The sequence below is a fragment of the Protopterus annectens genome, chromosome 2.part2 (genome assembly GCF_019279795.1).
Source record: "Protopterus annectens isolate FY-2018-M chromosome 2.part2, PAN1.0, whole genome shotgun sequence".
Lineage (NCBI taxonomy): Eukaryota > Metazoa > Chordata > Ceratodontiformes > Protopteridae > Protopterus > Protopterus annectens.
The window spans coordinates 612,219,510-612,231,590 of record NC_056730.1 but is presented as its reverse complement, the minus strand read 5'-3'; positions in this window follow the sequence as shown (position 1 = coordinate 612,231,590).

Below are 12,081 nucleotides of genomic sequence, written 5' to 3'. Positions count from 1 at the left end.
CACTAGCTAATTGCATACAGAACAGCTGGGTTGCATTGCAATTAGCCAATGGCATGGGAACACAGTACTATAATTAAGGCTTTCATGTAGGCATTGGCCCTTCCCCTGGTCTGTGAGGAAGACATTATCAAAGTGTGTGGGCTACAGCATCACAGAGGGTATGTAGAAATACTGTTAACTGTTTGAAATGATGTGTTATGTCCACAGTTTTGCATGCTATGCTTGGCCATTGTTAACAGAGTTTGTGATCCTGTGGCAGGTTACTGTTTAACAATATGTGTTGGGCTCAGTAAGGAGACAGGCAGATGTGAGTGTCATAAATCCTTTTTATCTGAATGTGCATGCTGCTGCAGTTGATGCTGGTGTATCAGCTGTGTATATTTGTAGGGGGTGACTGTGATACATATCCCTGTCACATGAATATCCCCCCAACCCTTTATGTATGGTTGTTGTGTAGATGCCCTGTTCTAGGTGTTTGAGAGTTATGGTAGGTCTGCAGCAGTTAGCTGAACATACAGCTGCATGTGTGGAAGGCCACAGCTGCTGCATTCTGGGCAGGAGTCATACTGGGGATTGTGAAGATATTGGGGGACAGCAAGCTGTATATGTCAGTGAGGAAACAGTGTCGGTTGTTACATCACAGCATGGTCAGGGTGAGGGTACTCATTACAGTCCAGGTGAGGCATGTGCCTCTGGTACATATGTTAAATAGTAGTACCATCCAGACAGTGGTAGGGGAGATTTAGGACACATATTGATATTTGTGACATTTGTCCCACCCTCCAGGCCATTGTCATGCTACTGTGAGTGGCACTGACTATGGTAGCAGCAAGCAGGTCTACTGGACATTACAGGGCCTGGTTATTTGTAGGTTGTATTGCTGAGCATGTAGTTGTCATGCAACAGACTGGACTGTGGGCCTGAACTGTGGGTGTCCAGATGTCAGACATGTTGGGAATGTTACAGATAGAGCTACGGAGTAATTAATGAGGGAGTTGTAGTTGCAAGACATATGTGCATGCATACACTGTGTTACACTGGATTGGCATGAACATGTGTGTTTGGATGGCTATGACATCTGACACTGACCTTTCTGTCATGCTTTTGTGAAATCAATCTGCACTGCCTTGCCATTACATCAGCACACAGAATAGCTTTGATGACAACCATGTCATATGTAGGTGACACGACTGTGGACATTCTGCAAGAGTCTGTGCAGTTGTCAGCTGTACCTGATATGGTGGGCCTCCCGTCAATCCATCAACATGTCTTTGGCTGTGTACTGGTTTGACATCTGCATCACAGGCCCAGGTACTCTGTCATTTATCACATTATATGTAGAAGTAGTGTCAGTGGTACTCAGGATATCTTGGTGACAACATCAGTAGTTCCCCAGAGTTGAGTTGGTCTACTGGTGTATTGCAGTGAGCTGTAGTTCAGAGAGTCCTGAGGTCAATACTTGACAAGGGTATATTTTTCCCTATTACATGACTGTACTGAATAAAAGCTGCAACTCCTTGGAACTGAGTTGTCCTAGTACTACATTGCTCTGACTATAGTTCAGAAAGTCGTGGGTGCAATACTTGCCAATGATGTCTTTTTTCCCTAAAGTTACATGACTGTGCTGCATGCTATATGCAGAAAAAAAGCCCTAAACTCCAACTGCTGCATTGTCCTATAGTTCTGAAGGTCCTATGTTCAATGCTTGGCAGCTGTGGGTTTTTTTTCCTAATGTTACATGACTGTACTGCATGATATATTAAAAAAAAACATTAGCTGTACAGAGCTGTGTTAGCCTAATGGTATGTTTTGCTGACTGCAGTGCAGAGTGCCCTGGGTTTGATACTTACTAGGGCTGGTTATTTTGTTGCTGGGCAAAAATGTGTCTGAATCAGATAGGGTGTTTAAAGCAGTTTTAAGCAGGTTTGCATGGCACACAGTGAAGCCAAGCAAAGCATAGCTTTGCTTAACACCACTTATCCCTGCTTAAACACATGCTATTTCCAAAAAAAGAAAAGAAAAAAGAGGTGATAAGAAAATGGTGAAATGGGGGCAAGCAGGGGGAAAAACAATATGAAAGGCAGCTAGGGATGTGCAGGACAGGTGTAGAAATGAACCATAGCTCTCCATTTCTTGTGCAGCAACAGTTGTGTATGATATGGACAATTTGTAATTTGGAGCCTCACACCCCACAAGGAGGGATGTGGGCAACATAAGTTTGTTAATTAATTGATGGGATGATTTATTCATGGCAGTATACATGAGGGTAGGTTGGTGGCACAGCACGAAGCATCAGAGACTATCCATGTGCAACTAACAGTGGGTAAAACTGCCTTCCAGTTTATAGCCTGCTACAGACCACCCTCCCAAACCCAGGAACCCCACTCAGCCTTCCTGAGAACACTGGAAAATATCAGAAAAAGATATACTTCACAGTACCTCCAAAGAAAGCCTGGAACACACCAATAAGTGCCAACGACTGCCAATAATAGTCCACAGTTTATTGTCATAAAATACAAACACAAACACGGACTGAAACGACAAGCAGACTTGCAAACAAACAGATAAACAATCGTAGCATATGAAGAGAGTTAAGCGCTTTCAACCATTACTGGTCTTCATCATCATCATTATGAAGACCAGTAATGGTTGAAAGCGCTTAACTCTCTTCGTATGCTACGATTGTTTATTCATTTGTTTGCAAGTCGGCTTGTCGTTTCAGTCCATGTTCGTGTTTGTATTTTATGACAATAAACTGTGGACTAACACTGGAAAATATGAAGGTCTCTCCAAACACCATTATATTGGGCGACTTCAACTACCCAAACATAGACTGGGAGCATTACCCTAGCTCCAACACCCTAGCCCAAAGGTTCCTAGAATTTATAAACTCAAATGCTATGGAACAACTTGTTACCACTCCCACAAGAGGGGAAAACATACTGGACCTGATCATCACCAACATGGGGACTCTATGCTCCAGACCAGAAGTGTATCCCTCACTGGTAAGATCAGACCATAAACTAATCTCACTGGATATTTACATCCCAACCCCACCTCCTGCCCAGAAAACCACAGTGAAAAACTTCTCTAAAGCAAATTTCACACTCCTCAAAACTGAGGTGGAATCCTTCAAAGCCCCCGGGCCTGTGGAAAATACGTCCCAGACAGCAGAATCCTTTATAAATGCATTCAATGAACACCTTCAGGAATGCATGGATCATGCAATCCCAAATAAAACCAAGACCCAATCCTCCAAAGGCAGACGTCCTGTCTGGCGGACCCCAGCCATAAAGAAACTATACAATAGAAGGAGGAAGCTACTAAATGATAGAGCAAAATCCCAAAAAGGGAAGGCATCTCTGATCAGTATTAGCAAAAAATGACGGGCACTCATAAAATCATCTAAGGCCAGCTTCAAGAGAAAAATTGCACAGGACACTAAGGATAATCACAAGGCTTTCTTTAGTTATGTTAGGAACCTGTGTGGGAATTCCCAGATATTCTCAGAATTAGTCCAAAATGACAAAAAATACACCAAACCCACAGACATTGCCAACATCCTAGCTGACAGGTTCAGCGCAAACTTCTCCCCCCCTCCCCACCAAAAGGGCAAATATCTATCCCAGCAGAGTGCTGCCCCCACTGACATCTCAGATGCTCAGGTAAGAGCCGCCCTCTCCAAAGCAAAAAACACAGCATCAATGGGACCAGACGGTGTCCCGGCTGCCCTACATGAACTCCAAGAAGAGCTAAACCCAAACATAAAACTACTGTTCAATCTCAGCCTTACTACAGGATATGTACCCAAAGAGTGGCATACAGCAACAGTGGTCCCTCTCCACAAAGGTGGTGCCTCAATGGATCCTGGAAACTATTGCCCCATAAGCCTGACTAGCTTGGTCTGCAAAGCTATGGAAAGGATCATCATGGACCTCATAAATAAAGATATTGGGGACCTACAGACACTGGATCCTACCTAGTTTGGCTTTGTTAAGGGCAGATCCTGCCTCTTAAACCTGGTTGATTTCTTTGAAACAGTCACCAAGGCCATTGATGAGCGGAAGGTGGTCCACACAGCCTACCTGGACCTCGCAAAAGCCTTCGATACAATACCCCACTCGGGCATTATAGATAAGCTCACCAGCTTAAATATAAACCCCTATGTCACTAGATGGGTTGCAAACTGGCTCAAGGACAGAACCCACATGGTTAGAATTGCTGGAGCCATGTCAGACTCCAAACCAGTTACAAGTGGCATCCCACAAGGCTCAGTCCTGGGACCTCTCTTGTTCGGTATATATTTCTTGGAGGTACAGGCCAACACGGAAGGACTGTGGCTGACCAAGTTCGCAGATGATTGCAAATTGGGCGCCATAATCGACTCTCCAGCCGACACAAGCATCCTCCAAAAGGGCCTCATAGAAACAGACAACTGGTGCCAGAGCCATGGCTTCAAGCTAAATACCAAAAAGTGTATAGTCATCTCCTTTGGCAAAAACAAAGTGCCCACAAATTACCACATAGGTGGTAATCCATTTAGTACAGAAGAAGTAATTAGGGACCTGGGGACCCAAGTTGATAGCAGTCTCTCATTTGACAACCACGTGGCCAAAGTGGTTAGAAAAACATTTTATATAGCCCACCTAATCATGAAGGGATTCACATCTAGATCAAGGGGAGATCATCGTGCCTCTTTACTCATCCCTCATCAGGCCCATAATGGAGTACAATGCTCCTTTTGGGATGTACCTTACCAGACACCTGCAGCAACTGGAAAGACCCCAAAAGTACCTCACCAAGAGGATCAAAGGGCTCAAACAGATGCCATATGCTGCCTGGTTAAAGAAACTCCAGCTCTACTCAGTGGCATACCACCTGTTCAGGGGCGATCTGTGCCTGATGTATAAAGCCATGTCCAACCCGGAATTAATGGACATGCTGCACCTCAGAAAATCCAAATCCCATCGAGCTACGCGCTCGAGAGACTTGAACCTCAGCACTGAAATAAATAGGACATGCTGGAGGGACAGATTCATAACCCAGAGGCTCCCTTCACTCTGGAATAAAATTCCAGTCCAGGTTAGGCAGAGTCCCTCATTGACTCTCTTCAAGAGGAATCTTGATGAGTGGATGGGAGATCATAGGTTTAACCCGGGTATCACTTCTGTGTCACTGTTAGACAGAGGCACAGTATACTAACCTTGAAGAAGAGCATAGCAAAATTAATTTAAAATGGGTGGCGAAAGCCAAACATATTCTGGCTAGGCTTATAAATGCCCTAGGGCAGATAGCCTAGTATGAACCTATGAACCTATGAACCTATGAAAATGGAAAGCTATGTATGAGACTTTTTTTGCGGGGGGGACAGATGCCCTTTTTTTTCTAAGGTGAGAGTTGGATGTTGGGGAAGGGTTGTAGGTACATTTGAGGAGGTAAGTTGGGTAGGAAAGGTTGCATTTGCCAACAGACAAGACAGAAAAGACATTGAACAGGGGCAGTGTATGACACATGGGTGGGTAAACACCTTTGACGGAGAGGGTGGCTAGGAATCAGTGGACCAAGTGCCCCCAGATGGAAACAGTGGGTCTGAGGTCCCCACTCATGGACAGTCATCACTGTCCCTTCACGTCCCCAATGGTGGCTGTACTGGGGGCTGAGCACTGAGGCCAGGGTGCCCCTCAAGGTGTGCCAGTCTGCCCTCTATCTGCTGCAAAATAAGAAAACGAGCAGCAGAAGCATTCTACTAGTTTAATAAAACAAGAAAACAGTACAAAGCCTTTTAGTTTCCCCTTCATCAGTGTATATAACTACATTTTATAAAAACCCACTCTTAAATACAAACATATGACACAGCCAACCAATCACAAATAAAAACAACTAAATAATTAATTAATGTAACATCATTTGTTTCTTTTGTAAAATCGGTTTTAGGCTTACTACCCCATTAAGACCAGGAAGTTTCTCTGCATTCAACTCTAGAATCCACTTTAGTTCAACATTGTCTAACTTATTATTGATATCCCCTCCCCTTATATTCTTTTATAGCACTTTAATCACCCTAAACTTAAATTTATGTGTATCACCCTTATCTATAATGTGCTTAGCTAAGGAATTCTTGTCTATATTCTTTCTAATTGTAGACATGTTCTATGATATGCTCTTTCAGCATTCTTGAACACTTTCCTACATAGAGTGCTGAACAGACTGTACAGGTGGCCAAATATACTATACATGCTGTAAAGCAATAGGCCAAACCATCAAAACTATATTTTCTATTACTAATAGGGTGTAGAAAGGTGGGAATCATTTATTATATCTTTACAACAAGTAGACAAATACACTGACGAAGTGGAAACCTGAACGCTTTGTACTGTTTTCTTGTTTTATTAAACTAGTAAAACAATTCTGCTGCTCATTTTCTTATTTTGACATACTAATATTGGACAGAGTTTGCTGTAGTTCTTTTCATTTGTTTGCTCTCTCTGGTGCAGGCAGTCATCCAAATCTCCCTGGATGACCCTGTGCACCATCCCTGAGAGCTGATTATTGATGACAGGATCCTCCCCCACCTGTGCCCAGGGGGGGATGAACCCCATCCCCTGAGGCGGTTCCACCCAAGGTTGTTGCAGGACCAGTGGAGGAGGCAGCTCCAGGTTGGGTCCCAGATGTGCTAGGACCCATTGCCACTGGGATCAGCCTACCCAAATGTGCTATGGTGTTGATGTTTGTCAAAGTGTATTTGTTAGCCATTAGCAAAACATTTCAGCGTTAGTTATAACAGCATGCATAGGTGCTCCAATTAACCCAGAACAATAAAATTGTATAGCAAACAGAACACATGCATAAATGGAATAACAGTCATTATTGTTAACAGCATGCCAGTAACAGTTATGGCAACACGCCAACAACAGTGGAACTTCAACGAGGTATGATAGTATGCAACCATTAAATTATATGAACACTAATACAACACAAGTCCTAGCATTAGGTTTTGAGAAGAACATACCCATAGTATATGAATAATAATTAGTAAAGTGGATAAGTGGTGGGGGAGAGAAAAACATTCCATTAACAACTGTATAGGCTATATTTTTCACAACAGTACTGTTCAATACTACTGTTCCATACTCTACAGGTCTGCCCATACTTTACATCTACCTGTGCCTTATAGCATCTGTAGCACATACATACCTGTTAAGCTGTCAACCTGGAATGGTATGAGCCAAGCTGTAAGAATTATAGGTGCATAACTACAGGGGACTCATACATGTCAGGGTTACATATATGACTAACAAGGTGTACCCTGCACTGATGTTGTGTGAGTGTGCTACTGGCTTACTTCAACTGTATTTATACCTGTGTCCAAGGTTATTGGCAATAGTGATCACTAGCCATGATAGCATGACACTTGGGAGACATGTATTGGGAAGAATGCATGGTGTATATACCTATCCTGCTGTCATTTGTAGGCATGGGGTTGGACTTTTGGCACACATTCACAGACGCTCCAGGCATACAATAGTGCATCTGTACACAGTTTATTAGTGTAACCTTCATACAGCTAATACAAACATTTCTTTACCTGTCAGCCCTGTGGAGAAAATACCTGTTAACACTACATTACTATTTCTACAAATAGTCAGGACTACTTGTCTGTTATGATCAATACATCTTAGTACCAGTCCCTGGATTCAAACTCTGGTCTGTGTACAAAAATTAACATATCTATTTCTTATCATAGTGAGCTACTGGGCCATGGCTGTGTACTGCTTGATTGATTTGTGCTTAAAACTCACTTGGTTACAAAGTCTGACCTAGTAATATATGTAGAGTGTCACAGAAGACTGCAGTGACAGTTGAACATACATGCATGAGACTCATGCATGACAGAGATAGTAGATTAACTGTGTATTAATACTTGGAATGCAGGTATACACATTTAACCCCTAGTTGATGTGAATATATGTGATCTTTACAGACAATATTGGGGTGCTGGGTTGCATACCCGACCCATATTCATTTGCACATGCTCTATTTGCTGTCTCCGCCTATTAAAGCCTCATACTTGCCTGCATCAGCATACCTACATTCAGGAATACATATAGCTGAAAAGCAAAGGTTAACACAAGACAATCCTAAAGGAAACACACTATAATACATTACTATTCAAGGTTCAGATCTTAGTGCAGAACATATATCAAATTCCATTGTATCTTTTTGTACAGTTCCACATCTACACTTTAACATAACAGTTCTTTATCAGCCAAACTTCACTCACTTCATGGTGTCACAGCCATATTTGCTGTGGAGCACCTGTACAATTGTATTTCTTCAACAACAGACCAGAATAAACACAACAGTTGTTGGAAAGAACTTTATTGAGGGTGACATGACACAGTGGTTTATTACATTCAAAATTCTGACTTCAATTGTACTGCATATCCTGTAGATGATGACTGAATGTACTTTATTACCTTCACAGCTGCAATCAGGGTGTACTTTATTACAAGATAATTAGTATTAATACAGTATACACTTCTGTCATTCCTACACACTATTATTACAGTATTAGCTTTCTTTCATCGATAGTAGCTTGTTTGATGCCTTCATCTGTATTGCACAGTACCTGGCATTACTCAATTATATCAATGTGGGTCTAAAAAAACATTTATTGCAGTACACTCAGAACACACTATACCTACTGGCGGTAAACAATGCACTCTTTCTTATTTATTGTACTATATATTGCAAGATAGGTCTGTACTCACCATACTGTTGGTAAATCCTCGCTAGGCGCCCTGCATGGGCCTAGGAGTCCTCCCTCTGTAGCTGTGGGAAGGGAAACACACCATTATGCATACCTTGTCTATCACATATTCATGGTAGAATTTCATAAATCAATGGTTCTTATACTTATAAACTTCTGGGGCATTCCCATCCTGAGTATCTTGGATCCACTGGGCCAAGAGCATCCTCTTCCTACGCTTCAGGTCATCATAATGATGACAGGCCTGCTCACTAGTGTGGGGGATTCCAGTGGCGATGGTGACCTCATGTGCCAGATGGTCCCAGGCCTCAGACTTGTATTCAGAGCCCTGGTAGTGGCCCTGCAGCAATCTGGTATCATGGTCTTTCACTAGGAGTTCAATAATGACCCTAGACTCCAACATGCCCCAGCGCTCATGCCCCAATGCTGCACCCAAAAGCTCGCTCCCTCTCCAACTCCTGCCATAGTTTCTGCATGGGTCAAACTCCAACAGGCTCTTGCTATATTACCACCTGTGTAGCTTAAATAAGGCTATTTTCCTGCACTTTGCCTCCATTGGACCATTTTTAAAAATGCTAAGCAAAGCTCAGCAGTGCACAAACCCACTAAGCTGAGTTCAGCAGTACTTAAAGTGGCAAATGTTTAACAGTGCTTAGCGGTGCACAAATCACCTAGCTTAGCTGAGGAATGCTTAGAATGGGACTACTTAGCAATGGTCAAACCAGCTAAGCGGAGCTGAGCATTGCTAACTATTGCTAAGACAGGTCCTGTTTAGGTATTGCTTAGCTTGGCTTAGCAGTGCTTAGCAAAATTTAGCTAAGGGCAAACAAGACTTTCACATAATAACACAGATATATATTGATATTAATTACTCATTATTGATACTTTATTATTACATGTTTGTATTTTACTTTACATGTCCTCACCCTATGTACTTTGATCACATTACATTGGTGTGTACTGTATTGGACACTTGTGTTTAACTGGAGGTTTTCACCTCATATCTCCACTGACACTGGGAGTCTGGACCAGCTACACTAACCTGGTTGACAAACATCAATAACTATGGCAATGAAAAAAATTGAAATATAAATAGGAATGCTTTCTTATGCAAAAGCTGAATGGCCTCTCATGGTACTTGAACTATGCACCTACTGCACACAAAGCTGTGACTCTAATCATTCAGCTAACCTGACTGCGAAGATTTAAGCTATGCATTTCTATATAGCTTTTTGTTATGTTTAAGCACTGCTGAGCAACGTGTCATGCCAAGCAAACATGCTCAGCTATGCTTAAACTTGACCAAAAAAAAAAATTAAAACAAAATAAATGAACATAAAAGGGAAACTCACATTTACACATTTGATTTTTGTGCCGTACAGCACTCTGACAGTACAGGTGGTGTGTTATTGACACTATAACACCCCCCCCGTGTGACATAAATAAATAAATACATACATAAGTGTCTAAGGACACTTTCTATATTCTTTTAGTGCCATATGGTATTTTGCCAGTGCAGGGTGTGTGTTACGGACACTGTAACAACCCCCCGTGTTAAATACATGCAATACATATAATTAAGTGTCCAAGGACACTTTCTGTAATGTTGTTATGCCATACAGCACTTTCACAATGCATGGGGTGTGTTACACATCTGCGAACACTGTAACACAACCCCTAGCACTGATTCAGTAACTCTGTACACGATTCTCCCTCTGTAGCCTGCCTTCATTAATATGCAAGGTGCGCTGCTGAGGGGGAGCTGCAGACATGCCACAATACACTATGTGTAGGAATTACACTATTCCTACATGGAGTTTATTAAATCCGGTGGATCCTTATTTTTTTACACCAAATCTCTTATATCTTTTATAATGCAATTCATATTTAATGCTAAAATTCCTATATCATCCTCTTCATTTTTTATAGGTGTTTTACTTCCAGATCTTATTTTTCTTTTCCTTATCCTACGTCTCTCACCAATTGATTTTTCACTATCTTGTTCTTGTTTATCTCCTGTCTCCATTTCTCTCTCTTCTTCCTCTTAACTATCCAAAATTACAAATCTGTTTTCTTCCTGTATATTAATAACCTCACTTTGAACTATTTCGTCAATAAGTACTTCTTCTTCCATACCACCCTCTCTTTCTACATCTTCTGTAGTAATATATTCTACTGTTTGTCTTTCTTCTGAGCTTTCTTCTTCATCTACTCTTTCCTTTTCTAATACGGGACAGTCAAACCAAAAGTGGCAAATTCTTTACATCTTCTACAAAAAGCTTACATTTTTTTCTGTATGTCCTGTCTCCCCACATTGACCACACTTGCATTTGTTACAGTCTTGTACTAAAGGATTTTCATCTCACAGAAATAACATGCATTGGGTTGGCCACAGTACCTAACAAATCTTTAAATTTGCTGTTATTGTATTTAAAATATGTTGAATTTTTCCATCCTTAACACCCATTATTACCCACATTTCCTAACCCCCCAGTCCATACATTTCTTTTTATCACATATTTTTCAAAGACATGTATTTAACTACATAGTGAAAGAAAAAATAGTTTTAACTCATGCTTATCCATATCTGAAGTCTTAAGTTGCACATTTATTTCTTTTTTTAGTTGTAGTCCCAAGCTCTGAAATAGTCTTTCCATAATGCTTCTGTATTTCTTTTTTCAGTGTCAGTTAAACATTTTTCTGGTAAGTTAAAGCTTTTAAATGTCACTTCACAAAAACTTACTGCTCATAAATGAATCAATGCTCCTATGTTTATTAAGGTAAAGCCCTAGTGGCAAAATAATATTATCTATATGTCATACTTATTCACACTGCCATCATCTTTATTTTTTATTCTTACCACTGTTCATCTTCTCTGTGGCTGTTGAGAAATTGCAAATGTTTGCTTCCTCTCACTTCCTTCTTCCATTCTTCCTTACCTTGCTACAGCTGCATAACTTCTTTCTTGTAACAAAAAATCCTGTTGCAGAGGAAAATGCTGAAAACTGGCTATTCCACCAGCTGAGAATATCACTATTGGTTTCCCTTCACTAGCTGCTACTTGTGCTTCCAATCTCTCAGTTTCTTCCTGCTGTAATACTCTCTACACCATGTCACTCCATCATGCTTCATGCCTTCCTTTGGCTCTGCTCAATTTATTAAAACTACTACCTCTTTTATCTCAAGTCCTCTATTTTCCAGCTCGGTAACAGTTATTTCATCTCCTTCTTCCTTTGGTAAGTTTTCTCCTCTCTCCAGCTTTGCTTCACTCGCCTCCATCTTAGAGTTCCCAGAACTGCAGTAACAGCTTT